The following is a 19,458-nucleotide window of genomic DNA, read 5'->3' as shown; positions in this document are numbered from 1 at the left end:
CGCAGATTCGGCAGAGAAATATAGCTATACTACTGTAGGGAATGTAAAAAGTATTACTGTTCCTTCTTCTCCTCAACCCCTTTAAGAGTGTAAATAATGTGTTATTGATGTGCTCATGCACGGTGGCACTGCTACACATAAAGTGTATTGTCACTGTGTACAAGAGCATTGCTATACTGATGTATATTGCTCTACATACATATATATATGTTCACATGTTTTTGCACACATATAGTTGATAGGGTAAGTTTGTCCCCGGGCCCAGTTTAGTGTTAGGGGTGTAGTGTCCATAGTTGGCCACTATAGTTAGAATAGGAGGGGTGTAGTGAGCTGGCCGGCTGTGACTGTTCCGTTATCATTGACATAGAATCTGTGACAGACACTGCCCCCGTGTGGCCAGAAGTTATACCTATGCCGAATGTGATTACAGAGAAACAAACTGTATTGGCTAAACTTCCCCCTGTTGTGTCATGTGAACAGGAAGGGGAGGGAAAGAGAGAGCCCGGGAAACTTTTGGGTGCAGAGAGAAGTCTGTGTGTGCTGGCGTCCTCCTGTAGATGCGATATAAAAGATTGCCTGGATGACCTCTCTCTCTTGGAAGCTGACATCCAGATTGTTCCCAGCTTCCACACTGCGGAGCACTCAGCGGTGACATCTTTACAGATCCTGGAGCCCATGAACTGTAAGCGGGTCCTCTGTTGAGAGGCCGAATATTCCACCCTTACCTGCTGAACCCCGAGGACTACAGTCTGGACCTGAGAGACAGAGTTTTGTTTAATCCCTGTTGTTTCCTCTTCGGCTGGAGCGTCCCCCTGCAGTGACAGACAGGCCTGCGACGTGGGAAGATAACCTCCTGGAGCAAAGGAACTGGTAACGTGTGGATAGGGACAGTGAGGGATAGTTTGCTATTACACGTTATTTCTGTGAATAAGCATACTTTGTACTGTCTATTATTGTGTTCTGCTGTGTTAAGAAAAATGTATAACAGTAAAGATACGTTTGTTAAGATGGAATCTGAGTGTGGAGGTTTTGCTGGGCCAGATCATGGATATGTATGGACGGCTTTGCCCTCGGACACTTCATCTGGCGTAGTCGGCAGGATCTGTGCCCAGCAAGATTCCCACCCAGGCCCAGTGTACAGTCAGAAACCGCCGCCGGTGTCCATTGTAAACCAGGTCAGGAAGTTTGGTGGGCGAAACTACCCCGTACCAGAGTGGGCGGAACAAGTGCGGATACTGGGAGAAATGTACAATATTGACCCTAAGACCTTGGCAGAAATGGCGGTACTGACGCTAGAGGGGGAGGCATGGACGACAGTCAGACTGGAGACGGTCAGGGGGCAGCGTGCGTTGGAGGATTTGGTGCAGGTGCTGGAAAAGACCTATGGACCTACTACGTACCAGGGAACACTGCGATACCTGTTCTTCAGACGGACACAGCTTGAATGGGAGGACATTCCCTAATATGCAAATGCCCTTCAGGTACTCCTTGAACAAGTCTGTGCAAAAGGGGAACAACTGGCTACTATAGCTCCTCGTGAACTGGTACTGAGAGACCAATTTGTTATAGGGCTGAGAGACCAGTATCTTAACCGTACGCAACAGGACTTGATTCGGATGATGCCGACTCTCACCTTCGCTGAAGTCAAGCAGGAAGCCATAGAACGTTCTAGGGGACCCGTCATGGATGTGGGGACTCAAAGCGCTGCATGCAGATCCATATTAGACAGTAAACAGCCCAACAGTGACACCGAGGAGCTGAAACAGATGGTAGCAGATTTACAGCAACAGGTGTCACAGTTAACACTAGAGCGACAGAGAGACCAGCGGATACGACCTAGCCGTCCCGCGGGATGGTGTTGGTCATGTGGTGACCCTCGCCACAGGGCGAATCGTTGTCCTCAACGAACAAACCATCAGTTACCACGACGAACAGAATATCAGCTACATCCACAAGCAGAGCCACCACGCCAGGTCCCACCACAATGGCCGCCGTTAAACTAGACACCCCTGCAGCTGAGGTTCGAGCAGCAGGGGGGGACAGAGAATGGGGTGTAGAAAAACAGAGCCAGCAACGGAGTACTCTCGCCTCGAGTAGTCCTACACTTGAAGTTATTCTGGAGGGAGTTGCAGTGCAAGGATTGATGGACACTGGGTCGCAAGTGACCACGATCTCTGAACAGTTTTATGAAAAGTACCTCAAACCAAGAACTGCTTGTGATCCAGATACCACCATTAAGATTATTGCGGCTAATAACCTACCTATTCCAGTAACCGGAGTCGCCTGGATGGATACGAAGGCCTGCGGACAAGACCTAGGGAAACGAGGAATCGTCATTGTCAAGGAAGGCTTCGGCTCCGAGACCCCAGTGATAATCGGAATGAATATCTTGAAAGACCTGGACCTTATGCTGTTGACAAGAAAAGGGCCCAAGTACTGGCAGAAAGTTACCAAACATAAACCGACTCGTCTGGCGTTCCAACGCGTAATCCGGATCGTTGGACTTCAACAGATGGCAAAGGAGCAACTACCCCTAGCAGCCATTAAAGTGCCCCGCTGTACCCGGATTACTTTGCTCGCTGAAAAAGAGACAGTCATTTCCCTGCCTCTTAACAACAACCGACAACTTGAAGGAGTTGAAGTGTTAATCGAGCCGAGGGCTCCAAGTGGGAGTAAGCTAAACCCACTAGTCGCCCGCACCCTAGCCGTCGTGAGGAATGGAAGAGTCCCTGTCAGGCTAAACAACACCGCAGACGTAGGTGTAGCTCTTGAGGCTGGCATGCAACTTGCCAGAGTATATGCTCTACCCACAGAAGTGAACCCCATGGGACCCTTACAATTCACCCCGTCTACAGAAGATGGCTGGACGGTAACTGTCTCAGCCATAAATGCTCAAGCAGATGATGAAGACATTGGGCGAAAACTACTGGAAAAAGTGCAACTGGACCCATCCCAGTACACCAAACAGGAAGTGTCTCAAATGGAGAAACTACTGAGAGAACACCAAGACTCCTTTGCAAAGCATGACACCGACTTCGGGTACACCACCAGTATCCAACACGAGATTCCCACGGGCGATGCTGCCCCTATTCGCGAGAGGTACCGACAAATACCACCTCAACAATACCAGGAGGTGAAAAGCCTCTTAGAATCTATGCTACACGCCGGAGTGGTGCGGGAAAGCCAGAGCCCATGGGCTGCACCCGTGGTGATAGTCAAAAAGAAAGATGGATCCCTGAGATTTTGCGTAGACTACCGTCGGTTGAATGCTTGCACGATCCGGGACTCCTATCCACTCCCCCGGATCGAAGAGTCACTGACCGCCCTGAAAAAGGCCAAGTATTTTTCATCTCTAGACTTGGCCAGTGGATATTGGCAGGTCCCCATGAGTGATAAGGACAGAGAAAAGACCGCCTTCATCCTTCCCATGGGCCTGTACGAGTTTGACCGGATGCCATTCGGCTTGAATAACGCACCAGGGACCTTTCAGAGACTGATGGAACGCTGTCTGGGAGATTTCAACTTCGAATTCATGCTGATATACAGGTCCTTCTCAAAAAATTAGCATATAGTGTTAAATTTCATTATTTACCATAATGTAATGATTACAATTAAACTTTCATATATTATAGATTCATTATCCACCAACTGAAATTTGTCAGGTCTTTTATTGTTTTAATACTGATGATTTTGGCATACAACTCCTGATAACCCAAAAAACCTGTCTCAATAAATTAGCATATTTCACCCGTCCAATCAAATAAAAGTGTTTTTTAATAACAAACAAAAAACCATCAAATAATAATGTTCAGTTATGCACTCAATACTTGGTCGGGAATCCTTTGGCAGAAATGACTGCTTCAATGCGGCGTGGCATGGAGGCAATCAGCCTGTGACACTGCTGAGATGTTATGGAGGCCCAGGATGCTTCAATAGCGGCCTTAAGCTCATCCAGAGTGTTGGGTCTTGCGTCTCTCAACTTTCTCTTCACAATATCCCACAGATTCTCTATGGGGTTCAGGTCAGGAGAGTTGGCAGGCCAATTGAGCACAGTAATACCATGGTCAGTAAACCATTTACCAGTGGTTTTGGCACTGTGAGCAGGTGCCAGGAAGCATGAAGTGCTCCAAAATCTCCTGATAGCTAACTGCATTGACCCTGCCCTTGATGAAACACAGTGGACCAACACCAGCAGCTGACATGGCACCCCACACCATCACTGACTGTGGGTACTTGACACTGGACTTCAGGCATTTTGGCATTTCCTTCTCCCCAGTCTTCCTCCAGACTCTGGCACCTTGATTTCCGAATGACATGCAAAATTTGCTTTCATCAGAAAAAAGTACTTGGGACCACTTAGCAACAGTCCAGTGCTGCTTCTCTGTAGCCCAGGTCAGGCGCTTCTGCCGCTGTTTATGGTTCAAAAGTGGCTTTACCTGGGGAATACGGCACCTGTAGCCCATTTCCTGCACACGCCTGTGCACGGTGGCTCTGGATGTTTCCACACCAGACTCAGTCCACTGCTTCCTCAGGTTCCCCAAGGTCTGGAATCGGTCCTTCTCCACAATCTTCCTCAGGGTCCGGTCACCTCTTCTCGTTGTACAGCGTTTTCTGCCACATTGTTTCCTTCCAACAGACTTACCATTGAGGTGCCTTGATACAGCACTCTGGGAACAGCCTATTTGTTGAGAAATTTCTTTCTGGGTCTTACCCTCTTGCTTGAGGGTGTCAATGATGGCCTTCTTGACATCTGTCAGGTCGCTAGTCTTACCCATGATGGGGGTTTTGAGTAATGAACCAGGCAGGGAGTTTTTAAAAGCCTCAGGTATCTTTTGCATGTGTTTAGAGTTAATTAGTTGATTCAGAAGATTAGGGTAATAGGTCGTTTAGAGAACCTTTTCTTGATATGCTAATTTATTGAGACAGGTTTTTTGGGTTATCAGGAGTTGTAGGCCAAAATCATCAGTATTAAAACAATAAAAGACCTGACAAATTTCAGTTGGTGGATAATGAATCTATAATATATGAAAGTTTAATTGTAATCATTACATTATGGTAAATAATGAAATTTAACACTATATGCTAATTTTTTGAGAAGGACCTGTACCTTGATGACATCGTGGTATACTCCGCCACCTTCGAGGATCATCTTCACAAGCTTGGCAAAGTGTTCCAGCGCTTGAAGAAACACGGCTTGAAGTTGAAGCCCAGCAAGTGCCGTCTATTCCAGCAGGAGATCGATTACCAGGGACACCGGATCTCGGCTGAAGGTGTCCAACCCTCTCCAGAGAAGATAGCAGCTGTCCAAGAGTGGCCACAGCCAACTACCATCAAAGAAGTCCAGGCTTTCCTGGGGCTAGCGGGCTATTACCGCCGATTTGTCAAGGACTTTGCCTGGCTTGCGGAACCACTGCATGAGACCCTCCAAGAGACCGCGAACAGTCCCAGAGGACGACGCATCAGCTGGGGGCCCGACCAAGAAAAATCCTTCCGGGCGCTTCAAGCTGCTCTGACATCACCCCCTATTCTGGCATATGCAGACTACACCTTGCCGTTCCAGTTATACACCGACGCCAGCCTTCAAGGTCTCGGGGCGGTCCTCTCCCAAGTCCAAGATAACAAGGAATGCGTAATAGCCTATGCCAGTAGATCCCTCCGTGACACCGAAAAGAACCCCGTCAACTACAGCTCTTCCTGCCTGGAACTCCTGGCCCTGACCTGGGCTATGACAGAGAAATTTGCTGGCTACCTGACAGGGGCGGAGGTGCTGGTCGTGACAGACAACAATCCTCTTGCCCACCTAGAAAATGCCAAACTAGGGGCAATGGAACAGCGCTGGATGGCAAGGCTCTCTAGATTCCAATACAAAATTAAATACAGAGCGGGGACGGAGAATCAGAATGCTGACAGCCTTTCCAGAGTGACATCATCCCCGCCGGTAGGGGACCGGGATGAAGAGTTGGAGGAAGATGAACTGCCCGACTTTGCCCGGCTAGCTAAACAAATAGAAGATAGCTGCGAGTATGCTGTAGGTGGGATCGAAGCCGTAGTGGGGTCCCCCCTGTCCCAACAAGAATGGGCCAAGCTTCAAGATCGAGACCCTGAACACGTCTTACTGAAACAGTACGTGAAGACACAAGAGAAACCACCCTCCGAAGTAAGAGCCCGACTATCAACCAGGGCCTCTGCCCTACTTGCCCAATGGGATCGGCTGATCGTGAAGGATGGAGTCTTGTATCGCAGGGCCCTTTTATCCCATATGCTGGAAGAATGTTTGCAGATTGTCATCCCGGTGCAGCTAGCCCATGAGATGGTGGCTGAAGCCCACAGAAAGAACGGCCACTTCGGCATAGACAAGACCCTCCGGTGGATCCAGCAATTCATTTTTTGCCCAGGACTCCGTAAGCTGGTTGAAAACGTCTGCCTAAGATGTCGTACATGTGAACTCCACAAGTCTACTGAGCAGCGTGCACCCGTCCAGACTATTAGCACATCCAGGCCCCTTGGGTTGTTGATGGTGGACTATCTGTTGATCGGAACGGCGAATAGTGGCTACCAGTACTGTCTGGTGATGGTGGACCACTTCACGAAATTCGCTGTCGCTGTTGCTACCAAAGATCAGACTGCCGAATCAGCTGCACAGGCCATCTGTCAACACTTCGTTCGGGTCTACGGGTGTCCGGAGCGGCTGCACTCTGATCAGGGGGCGTGTTTCGAAGGGCGAGTCATTGAAGAACTTCAGCAGATGTATGGAATCAAGAAGTCCAGGACCACCCCCGTATCATCCACAAGGGAATGGCGCATGTGAACGTTTCAACCGGACCCTCTTACAACTGATCCGAACCTTAGCAGAAGACAAAAAGCCCGACTGGCCTCGATTCCTCCCAGAACTGCTGTGGGCCTATAACAATCAAGTCCATTCTGTCACCGGATACACGCCTTACACCCTCCTTTTTGGTCGCCCAGGCAAAGGCATCCATGAGCTACACCTGTCTAACTCTGATGAAGACACCTGTGGTACCTATCCTTCCTGGCTACAAGCACACCGTCAAAGGATGGAAACTGTCTACCGGCTGGTGGAACAGCAGATCCAGGACCAGGTCCACGCTGATCCACTTCCAGTACAAGAAGACCTACTGAGTGTGGGTCAACTAGTCCTAGTTCGTATAAAGAAACCGCAAGGAAAACTCCGGCCCAAGTGGGAGACCGAAGTCTATCGAATAATTGGACACCCGTACCCTGGTGGCCCCGTCTACCAAGTACAAGGCGAAGACAGCAGCAGCCTCCGCACCCTGCACCATAACATGTTGCGCCCCTGTCGTTCTCAGCCTGACTCCCCTCCTATAATGCCTAGAGAGACGGATATCACTAATACTGTGGGAGACACCGATACCGGGGATGTAGAGGTGGAAGACATCCCTACCCCTGCTCGCCTGACTGACGCGTCTGAACCCCTTACCTCCTCGACTGACTTACCGACTGGGGCGGAGAGTGGGGTGACCGATCGGGGAGAGAGACTAGCACCCGTTAGGCGGACAGCGAGGACCACCGCAGGAGTGCCCCCGGGACAGTCCTACAGAGACCAATATGTGTGGCCCTTTTCACAGCCGGGTCCTACAACCTCCACAGCCATCGCTGCCCTGGAGACAGTCGTTGACAGGGACTGCCAACCTTTAAGCGGGGGGGCGTGTAGTGAGCTGGCCGGCTGTGACTGTTCCGTTATCATTGACATAGAATCTGTGACAGACACTGCCCCCAGAAGTTATACCTATGCCGAATGTGATTACAGAGAAACAAACTGTATTGGCTAAACTTCCCCCTGTTGTGTCATGTGAACAGGAAGGGGAGGGAAAGAGAGAGCCCGGGAAACTTTTGGGTGCAGAGAGAAGTCTGTGTGTGCTGGCGTCCTCCTGTAGATGCGATATAAAAGATTGCCTGGATGACCTCTCTCTCTTGGAAGCTGACATCCAGATTGTTCCCAGCTTCCACACTGCAGAGCACTCAGCGGTGACATCTTCACAGATCCTGGAGCCCATGAACTGTAAGCGGGTCCTCTGTTGAGAGGCCTAATATTCCACCCTTACCTGCTGAACCCCAAGGACTACAGTCTGGACCTGAGAGACAGAGTTTTGTTTAATCCCTGTTGTTTCCTCTTCGGCTGGAGCGTCCCCCTGCAGTGACAGACAGGCCTGCGACGTGGGAAGATAACCTCCTGGAGCAAAGGAACTGGTAACGTGTGGATAGGGACAGTGAGGGATAGTTTGTTATTACACGTTATTTCTGTGAATAAGCATACTTTGTACTGTCTATTATTGTGTTCTGCTGTGTTAAGAAAAATGTATAACAGTAAAGATATGTTTGTTAAGATGGAATCTGAGTGTGGAGGTTTTGCTGGGCCAGATCATGGATATGCATGGGCGGCCTTGCCCTCGGACACTTCATCGGTACAGTGGGATACGAGTAGTGTAGCTTCCTGGTTTGAGTCAGTCAGAGCCTGGGCGCCCATGCAGCTCACAGGGCTGCCTGTTCAGAAGTCGCTGTGCCCCGCAACGTTATAAGAGGGGGGCCCAGCATAGCAACCAGAGTGTCAAAGAATTCCTCTAGGAGGAAAGAAGCACAATAGCGATGCCGACGCAGCTAAAGGAGTCTGTCCCCAGAGAGAGAGAGAGAGAGAACAGATTGTTCAGTCGGGTGACTTAAGCAAGATGTGGCAGATCTTTGCCTGGGCGGCAGTTCTTAGAACCGAGGCGAAGCGGTGTACGACTCTCCCATGTGAGGCAACAATTCCGGATGGAATAGATTCTGTGGGACCGAAAGAAGCGGTCTGACCCGGGGCTGAAAATGTTGTATGCGTTACCCAAAGTGCGTGTAATTGATCAAGCTGTGCTGAGTAAAGAAGTTGTCATTGAAGTTAACCCAGAGTGTGTCTCACTTATTCTGGAGCCGTCTGTGAGGAAACCACCCCCATACCGGGCAAGTCCAGATGGTGCAGAAAGGCAGCACAGAGGTAACGCAGCGGAGAAATGTGAACTTTTACTGGGAAGGGACCAGGTAGTGATCCAAGGATTGCTGTCGGCCATGACTACTGCCCTGGCTCCCCCCTTCCTACACTACAATGCCATATATTTCACTTACTTCTTACATTACATTAATATATACTACAGCTCCAAAACTGAACAGTATAATCCTCCATACAGTATTATGAGCATGACAAAGTGCTTCATACAGAATAATGAACCCATATATTGCTCCGTACAGTATTATGGACACTACATAGTGCTCCATACATAATAATGAGCCTCATATATTGCTCCATGCATTCTTATGGGCACCACATGTGTGCTCCATACAGAATACTGAGTCCCATATATTGCTCCATACAGTATAATGGGCCCCATATATTGCTCCATACAGAATAATGGGCCCCATATATTGCTCCATACAGTATTATGGACAGTACATAGTGCTCCATACAGAATATTGAGCCTCATATATTGTTCTATACAGTGTTATGGGCACCACATGTTTGCTCCATACAGAATAATGAGTCCCATACAGTATATTGCTCCATATAGTATATGATGGGCTTCATATAATGCTCCATACATAATGGGCCTCATATAACGCTCCATACAATATATGATGGGCACCATATATTGCTATATATATATATAATGGGCTCCATATAATGCTCCAGTTTATGATGGGTCCTATATATTGCTCTATATATAGTGGGCCCCATATAATGCTCAGGTATATGATGGGCCTAATATAATGCTCCAGTATGTGATGGGCCCCATATATTGTGTCATATATAATGGGACCCTTATAATGCTCCATACATAATGAGCCCCATATATTGCTCTATACAGTATCATGGGCACCACATAGTGCTCCATACAGAATAATGAGCCCTATATATTGCTCCATACAGAATAATGGAACCCACATAATGATCTATACAGTACAATGAGCCCCACAAATAATAATGTGCCCATATTTTGCTCCATACAGTACAGTGAGCCCCATATAATGCTCCAAACAGTACAATGAGCCCCATATAATGCTTCATACATTATAATAAACCCTCCTGCTGCTCCTGGTATGCACCTATTCACACTAGTTAGGATGTGCGAGTCTTTTTTTTCTGTCATTTCAATGCTAGCTTATTGACTGAGCACTCCTCCCATCACCATGTGGTTTTTAATTGCATCGCATCACACTTGGTCCCGGCCAACTCATATGTAGGCTGTGCTGAACAGAGGTTTTCACATTCACCCAGGCATACAGACATTGGCCTTTGGTAAGTGTTCACATTTGGACAGGGAGGTCAGGGACCCATCAGTTTATGAGACCACCTTGACGTCGGTTGATGGGCACACACTATTTGATTATATCAAATTCTGTGCTAAGCGTCTCTTAAATAATTTTCTAATGTTCAAAAGCCATTTTGCTATTCAAATTTCATGTATTCCATATTAGACATGCTTTGGCACGATAGAGTGCAACCTTTTTTGTATATTTATATATGGAGGTAGCTGCTCCTGGTATGCACCTATTCACACTAGTTAGGATGTGCGAGTCTTTTTTTTCTGTCATTTCAATGCTAGCTTATTGACTGAGCACTCCTCCCATCACCATGTGGTTTTTAATTGCATCGCATCACACTTGGTCCCGGCCAACTCATATGTAGGCTGTGCTGAACAGAGGTTTTCACATTCACCCAGGCATACAGACATTGGCCTTTGGTAAGTGTTCACATTTGGACAGGGAGGTCAGGGACCCATCAGTTTATGAGACCACCTTGACGTCAGTTGATGGGCACACACTATTTGATTATATCAAATTCTGTGCTAAGCGTCTCTTAAATAATTTTCTAATGTTCAAAAGCCATTTTGCTATTCAAATTTCATGTATTCCATATTAGACATGCTTTGGCACGATAGAGTGCAACCTTTTTTGTATATTCATCTGTAGAGTTAAGGGGCCTGGGCCTCACACTACACAGGAGACCATAGTGGAGGAAGAGCAGGACTTACAGTGTGTATTCTGCTCCCTCCACTGTTTCATTCCAACGTCACAAAATAGAGGTCGAGGGAGGAGAGCTCACTGCAGGGAAGTAGGGAGCTAATATATGTTCTCTCTGCTGTTTTACCATCCCCTACAGTGGCTTCTGCAGCCCTTTCCAGCTAATCTATGAACCATGTGGCCAACCTTCTCCACTGCTAGCTGAACACCTGATTTAGAAGATTAGTATGTGGGTTTGTATGTTTTTATGTGTATATATGTGTTTATGCATGTGTGTGTTTGTATGTGTTTATACGTGTGTGTATGTCTATGCATGTGTGTATGTATCTGTATGTGTTTACGCATGTGTGTTTATGCATGTGTGTATTATGTGCTTATGCATGTGTCTGTATGCATGTGTGTGTATGCATATTGGTGTCTATGTAGGGAGATGGACCAGCTGCCATGTTCCCCCAAAAGACATCAATGCTACTGTGGTGTAGAATGTGAATAATATTTTGTTTCTGATATGTTTCCCTGTTATAACAATTGTAATTCCCCTGTGGGTGGAGGAGGGCGAACTGTGAGTTAGTGTTAAGCACAGGAAGAAGAGTTCAGTGCAGGACAGTAGCGTGAATTATCAGCAGCAGTCTCCAGCATTGGTCTGCTAGGGACAACGTGGGCCTAGTACTCGGGGCAGTAGATCGTAAAAAATATCCTTCGTGTAATTCCATCTAATGGCCCGGGGGAACCTTGAGATGGATGTCGGGTGCCTTGGGTGCACTCAGCCTGTGAAGCTACAGGGAAAGATGGACTCAGACTACATGGGGCTGAAGGTATTTCAATCCAAATATACTGCTACAAGTAGAGAAGAATTCCTAGTGCTAAAGAAGATAGCAAGAAGGATACTCTACTCATACCGAGAATTAGGATGTCACGACTCTGTTGTCAGGTGAACAGGGACCAGGGGCTCTTTCCCTGTCCCTAACACTATGGGGCGCTTTTTTCAAGCATATATGTCATATATGTCATGACACAGCTGTCGGGTGATGTGGAACCAAGGGGCTACTTTTCTGGCCCTAACACTAGGGGGCACCCTAGCTCACCCTCTTCCCCGGGATACCTCAGATGGCGAAGATGCCGGGGCCTCCGCACTTGCCTTGTCTCCTAAGTTAGCCCTCCATCTGTTCCCTTCCCTCCACTCAGGGAAGAGGGAGCTCTACTGTACACCACAGTACACCAACCCGACAAACAGGGCAACAAAGACAAGCAGTAACTGAAAACTACTACACACACAAAATATTCACTCACATATAACAGAGGCATCCACCGGGGTTTGCAAGTATGCAAGAAGGGGAAGAAACCAAAATAGGGAAGGATAAGGAATTACCAAGCGTACAAACCAAACAACAAACAGTTGCTTATAATTCCTCCAGCACTCCTTCTCACACCAACTTCTCTCCCTCCTTTAGCCATGCAGCATAAAGCTAATGCTGATAAGGATTAGTAATAGAGTCTAGATTATATAGGGAAAAGGAGAGGCTAACCGAGCACAGCTGAGAACAGGGATTTCCAATATGGCCAATTAACTCCTGTTCTACCGGAAGAAATAAACACATTTAATAAGATGGAGAAGTGCTTCTACTCAGCGCCGGAGTAGGAGCAACCAGATGCTGCGGTCTTCTGGCTCCGCTCCATCGCACTAAGCCTGTGACAATATAGACGCCATAACCATCCCTTTTTGTAGAATAGGTACTGGTTCACAATTATTTCCACCCCAGGGAAATCAACGACATAAGGCATCTGTCTTAATGTTTTTGTTCCCTGACCTATATGTGTCAAAAAAGTTAAACCTGGTGAAGAACGATGCCCATCTTCCCTGTTGAAGTGTTAAACGTTTTGCAGATTCTAAATATACAGTATTCTTATGATCCGTGATTACCATAACCGGATGAACTGCTCCCTCTGGAAAATGACACCATTCTTCAAAGGCCCACTTTATTGCAAAGAGTTCCCTGTTACTTATGTAATAATTTTTCTCTGCAGGTGATTTTTTTCTAAAAATATGTACATGGACATCGTTTACCAGGAGATGCATCCTGCGACAATACAGCTCCCATGTTAACTTTGATGATAAAAGGCTGGGTTATGTCAGGCTGTATGAGGATTGATGCACATGCAAAACACTTCTTCAAGTTATCGAATGCCTCCCTGGTCAGACTGGGCCACATGGAAAAGTCTGATCCCTTCCTGGTCATATCTATCAGAGGTTTGGCTACCACCGAAAATATTTTGATGAACTTATGGTACTAGTTGGTGAAACTCAAAAACCTTTGTAATGCCTTTAAATCCTCAGGACAATGCCAATCTAAGTACCACCCGGACTTTCACCAGATCCATGCGTAAACCGGTGGACGATAACACATATCCTAGATCTCCTTGACTGAGGACATACATTTCTCCGTTTTGGCTAATGTATTGTCTCTGAGTATTTGTAAGACCTGCCTGACATGTACCTGATGTGACTCAAGGTCAGGCAAATAAATTAATATGTCATCAAGATAGCTTACCACAAATCTACCTACCAGGTGACTAAAGATGTAATTTACAAAGCATTCATCAACCAAAATGGCATCACCAGATTCTCATAGTGTCCCCCTCTTTAATACGAATGAGATTATATGCCCCCTGAGGTCCAGTTTTGAAAACCATTTTGCTCCTACAGTCTGATTAAAGAGGTCCGGGATGGGAGGGAATGAATATGGATCCCGGACGGTGATCAGATTGAGTTCGTGGAAATTTAGGCAGGGCCGTAATCCACCATCTTTCTTCTTTACAAAGGAAAACCCCGCAGCAATGGGGGATGATGATGGTCTAATATGACTCCTTGCCAAACTTTCCGCGATATGGTCCTTCATGGCCTGCCTCTCCGGACCAGAGATATTATACAGTCTGATCTTAGGCAGCTTAGCCCCAGGAACAAGATTAATGGTGCATTCATAAGGACGATGGGCAGCAAGTTCTTGGCACACCTGCTCCGAGAACACATCCTCAAAGTCAGACAGGTATTTAGGCAAAGACTGGATATCCACCCTAGCAAGCTGGGTACCCAAGCAGTGTCCTTGACAATACTCACTCCTCTTTACCATTTCTCCTCTTTAACCATTTCTGGACTTGCCTGTTCATAGTTGGACTTATTTTTTCTATTATGATACTTTTCACAGTGAATGTTCCTCTTTTAGACTTTTTTTTAGAAAGTCTTCTGCTACTCTGGGCCTTCTCTCTATGTAGTGAATAATATTCCACTGATTAATCTTAATATGACACATATCATGTGCCTCTCATTTGGAACTAGAATATCATAGGTAAAAGAGATATCCGTGAGAACCACAGTTAGCACTCGTGTAAGAAAATCGGATGTGTGAAGAAACCCTAAGAGAGGGTATCTCACTAATAGGGCGCTGTCAGGTGAATAAATCAGACTGAGATCGGATTGTGATGCATGTGTAGGGATGTGGACTGTCTTACCCTGTTCCTGCCGCTGAAGACAACAGATGCGCTATGAGAATACCGTCAAGTGGTTTTATATGTAAAAGTATTGTGTGTTTAATGTAATGTAATGTATTATGGGGATGTACAGTATATAAGGTGTTAATGCATAATGTGAGTATAGCAGTGAGTATAAGATATAGAATAGAGATAATAGGTTTAGCCAGGGCCGGACTGGGACTAACATTCAGCCCTGCATTTGAAGTTACACAGGCCCACTTGTCACATGGTGACTGTATAATATCTCTGTACACTTGTAGCTTACAAGAAGTGAGGGGAGTGTAACACGACTATATAACATATAATCACAGCTGTATCCAGCATTACAAATGAGTCCTATTTATTGCTTTTAGTTGCAGTACCAAGAAAGGCCGCTACTTTACCTACATAACTGGATCTCGTAGATAATGAAGGGATTGAGATGACCAAAGGCTATGGAACCTCATTCTGATGCTCCATGCGCAGCACGAGACCCGATGACTCTGAAGAGCGGTGACATCAGTAACTCAGTGACGTCACCACTCTTCAGATATTCCGGGTCTTGCGCTGAGCTCGGCGACTGTGAAGAGAGGTATTGTTACTACCATCACCGCTCTTCAGAGTCGCTGGGTCTCGCCAGGTCTGGGCTAGTAGTGGGGGTGTCTGATAGACACCTCTCCATTACTTACACCAGGGATTGATAGCAGCTGACATTACGCAGCTGACATCAACCTTAAAAATCATTACACATACCAGAATTAAATGCTCTGGCGGCTGGGAAAAGCAGTAGAGTGCTAGGGTTGGCGGAACGCACCGAATATATATATTTATTAGAAGAAGTTGGTGCGTTCGCAACCCGGGATCCACTGTGCAGGAAAGCACCTGCAGCTAAATATGGCAGTACAATTAGTAATATAAACAGACTCTGTTACTTCACAGAGTCTGTTAGCAAGGATAACGCTGTGCCCTTTTTGGCTCACAGAGGAACACAGCTACTTAATAGAGCAGATGGTGGTCATGCAATCAAATGCAAACACGCAGCACCTCGCCGGAGGTGCCAGCATTCTAGGGGCTTATTTCAGCCGGGTCCCTGAATACACACACACCAAACTCCTCGCCGGAGGTGCCAGCATTCTAGGGGCTTATTTCAGCCGGGTCCCTGAATACACACACACCAAACTCCTCGCCGGAGGTGCCAGCATTCTAGGGGCTTTTATTTCAGCCGGTTCCCTGAATACACACACAAACAAGCCACAATGGCTCTGAGCTCGTACATAAATTGACACTAGCGCATGGCCGTGCGGTCATGCGCACCTCTTATAGCTGCAGCAAGTACAGGACCTTCCTAGAAGGACCAATGAGAGACTGCCACAGATGTTGAACACCTTCAGGACCTTCCTAGAGGACCAATAGGATTTGCTGCAGTACCTGAGCATGTGACCCTTGATCTCCAATGAGAGATCTTACCCTGGGCATGCTCAGAAGAGGAAAAGTAGGACTTAGTCCCAAAGACGTCTGCTCGCTGCTGACCAGTACTGGCCACAATGGCAGAAGCTGGAAGGACAGCAGTAACCCTTTGCACAGTGTCAGACTGAGCATGACGCTGGGACCGACGTCTCCGCTGAGCAGGCTCCACTGCGGCAGGAGAAGAATGGGAGACCGCAGCGGAGATGGATCGAGATTCCCCCTGTGCAGAGGCAGGAACTCGACCCCTAACATAGAGTTAGCGCTATTCCCAGGTGCCGGGTGCTAACTACAACTGTCATCATCCTTGCCTGGTCTTCTTGCGAAGCATTTCTACTGTATTTACATGCGCTAAACGAGTGTGATCGACAATAGTGAAGTCATTCACTTGTACTGAGAAAGAATGATGGGGACAGAACAATCACAATTAGATCAATCTGTCCCCATACAGTATCATGTTATCAGCAGCACATCTAGAGTTTACATTGGCGATGTGCTGCTGAGAACAAGGATTTCTGTTCCCACATAAACAATCCAATCACTCGATGAATAGGCAGCATTTTGCTTGTTTAGTATATTACACCCCATAGTCCTCCATATATTATAATGTGCACCTCAGTACTCCATATAGTATAATACACTCCTCAGTCCTCCATATAGTATAATACACTCCCCATAGTCCTTCATATAGTATAATACACTCCTCATAGTCCTCCATATATTAAGATATACTGCAATTCCTCCATATAGTATAATACACTCCTCAGTCCTCCAAATAGTATAATACATTCCTCATAGTGCTCCATATAGTATAATGCCCGGCCATTGTCATCCATGTAGTACAATTCACTTCCCATAGTGTAATGCACCCAATAGTTCCTCATATAGTATAATGTATTCACCATAGTCCTCGATACAGTATAATGCAGCCCACATATAGTATAATGATGCCACCCCACAGAATATATTGTAGCCCCCTGAGTATAATGTAACCCCCCAGAGAATATAATGCAGCCCCCTCATATAGTATAATGCAGCCCCTGCATATATAATATATGGTAGCCCCCTCATAGAGCATAATGCAGCCCCCCATAGAATATAATGTAGCCCCTTCCATAGAATATAATACAGCACCCCATAGAATGTAATACTTCCCCCATAGAATGTAATACAGCCCACCTCCCCATAGAATATAATACAGCCCCCACAGAATATAATGCAGTCCCATAGAATGTAATACAGCCCCCCATAGATTGTAATACAGCCCTCCCCCATATAATGTAATGCAGCCAGCCCCCATAGAATGTAATGCAGCCAGCCCCCACAGAATGTAATGCAGCACAGACCCCATAGAATGTAATGCAGCACAGCCCCCATAGAATGTAATAAAGCCCCCCCATAGAATGTAATGCAGCCAGCTCCCATAGAATGCAATGCAGCCAGCCCCCATATAATGTAATACAGTACAGCCCCCATAGAATGTAATGCAGCACAGCCCCCATAGAATGTAATGCAGCCAGCCCCCATAGAATATAATGCAGCCAGCCCCCATAGAATGTAATGCAGCCAGCCCCCATAGAATGTAATGCAGCCAGCCCCATAGAATGTAATGCAGCCAGCCCCCATAGAATGTAATGCAGCCAGCCACCCATAGAATGTAATGCAGCCAGCCCCCATAGAATGTAATGCAGCCAGCCCCCATAGAATGTAATGCAGCCAGCCCCCATAGAATGTAATGCAGTACAGCCCCCATAGAATGTATTGCAGCACAGCCCCCACAGAATGTAATGCAGCCAGTCCCCATAGAATGTAATGCAGCCAGCCCCATAGAATGTAATGCAGCACAGCCCCCATAGAATGTAATGCAGCACAGCCCCCATAGAATGTAATAAAGCCCCCCCATAGAATGTAATGCAGCCAGCCCCCATAGAATGTAATGCAGCCAGCGCCCATAGAATGTAATGCAGCACAGCCCCCAAAGAATGTAATACAGCACAGCCCCCATAGAATGCAATGTAGCACAGCCCCCATAGAATGCAATGCAGCACAGCCCCCATAAAATGTAATGCAGCACAGCCCCCATAGAATGTAATGAAGTCAGCCCTCGTAGAATACAATGCAGCCAGCCCCCATAGAATGCAATGCAGCCAGCCCCATAGAATGTAATACAGCACAGCCCCCATAGAATGTAGTAAAGCCCCCCATAGAATGTAATGCAGCCAGCCCCCATAGAATGTAATGCAGCCAGCCCCCATAGAATGTAATGCAGCCAGCTCCCATAGAATGTAATACAGCACAGCCCCCATAGAATGTAATGCAGCACAGCCCCCATAGAATGTATTGCAGCCAGCCCCCATAGAATGTAATAAATCCCCCCCATAGAATGTAATACAGCACAGCCCCCATAGAATGTAATACAGCCCCACCCAATAGCCTCACAATCCAGTTATCACTCATTGATACATTTAAAAAAAAACAAAAAAAAAAACACTCTCCTCACCTCTCCTCGTGCCCGCGCTGCTCCCGGCTCTGGTCTCAGCAGCTGCAGTCTGCCCGCCTGACACACAGCAGGTGCGTGATGATATGACATCATCGCGCACCCACAGTGACAGAGGCAGAGCGGGGAATGATGGGAGAGGGAGCAACGGCAGATGCTCTCTCCTCCATCATTGCATTCAACTGTACCGGCATCATAGAGGCTGGTATAGTTGAATGCGGCAGCGCTGGTGGGGGGGTGAGTTGGCGGGGGGAGTCGGCGCTGGCAAGCGGCCCACGACTGCCACCGGCCCTTCTGGCATTTGCCGGAAATGCCCGATGGCCAGTCCAGCCCTGGGTTTAGCATATAAGATAGCAAATGGTTAAGAATAGGATTAGCCCAATGGGTGGGCGCTACTATGAATAAAGGTTTGAGAGTAGTTAGTGAAGTGTTCGGTGGAGTTCAATTCAGGTGCAGCAGCTTGCTAAGGGCAGCATGGGCCAACCGGTCGAGGCAGTGGGAATCCAAATGGAGTTCCCAGATCAACTTTTCTACAGGGTCTGAAGCTCAGGCCAGGTACCAAGGAGCGGGCCTGGTCTTCTGACATCACAAGGCTAGTGAACATGAAATTCCATGGGGGGGGGGCAGGTGGTCGGTCCCAGGTGCACTGCCAGAGTGGACAACAAATCACAGAGGTTGACGGAAACAGCGGGCTTGGGGGAGTCCCACTTGTGACCACCTTGATGAACTTGGACTGTTTAGTAAAAGTTTGACTGTAAAGGTACTGTCACACTAAGCGACGCTGCAGCGATACAGACAACGATGCTGATCGCTGCAGCGTCGCTGTTTGGTCGCTGGAGAGCTGTCACACAGACCGCTCTCCAGCGACCAACGATGCCGAGGTCCCCGGGTAACCAGGGTAAACATCGGGTTACTAAGCGCAGGGCCGCGCTTAGTAACCCGATGTTTACCCTGGTTACCAG

Source organism: Ranitomeya variabilis, chromosome 2, assembly GCF_051348905.1.
Source record: "Ranitomeya variabilis isolate aRanVar5 chromosome 2, aRanVar5.hap1, whole genome shotgun sequence".
NCBI classification, from domain to species: Eukaryota; Metazoa; Chordata; class Amphibia; order Anura; family Dendrobatidae; genus Ranitomeya; species Ranitomeya variabilis.
The sequence above is the reverse complement of the archived record's forward strand: the minus strand, read 5'-3'. Positions refer to the sequence as shown.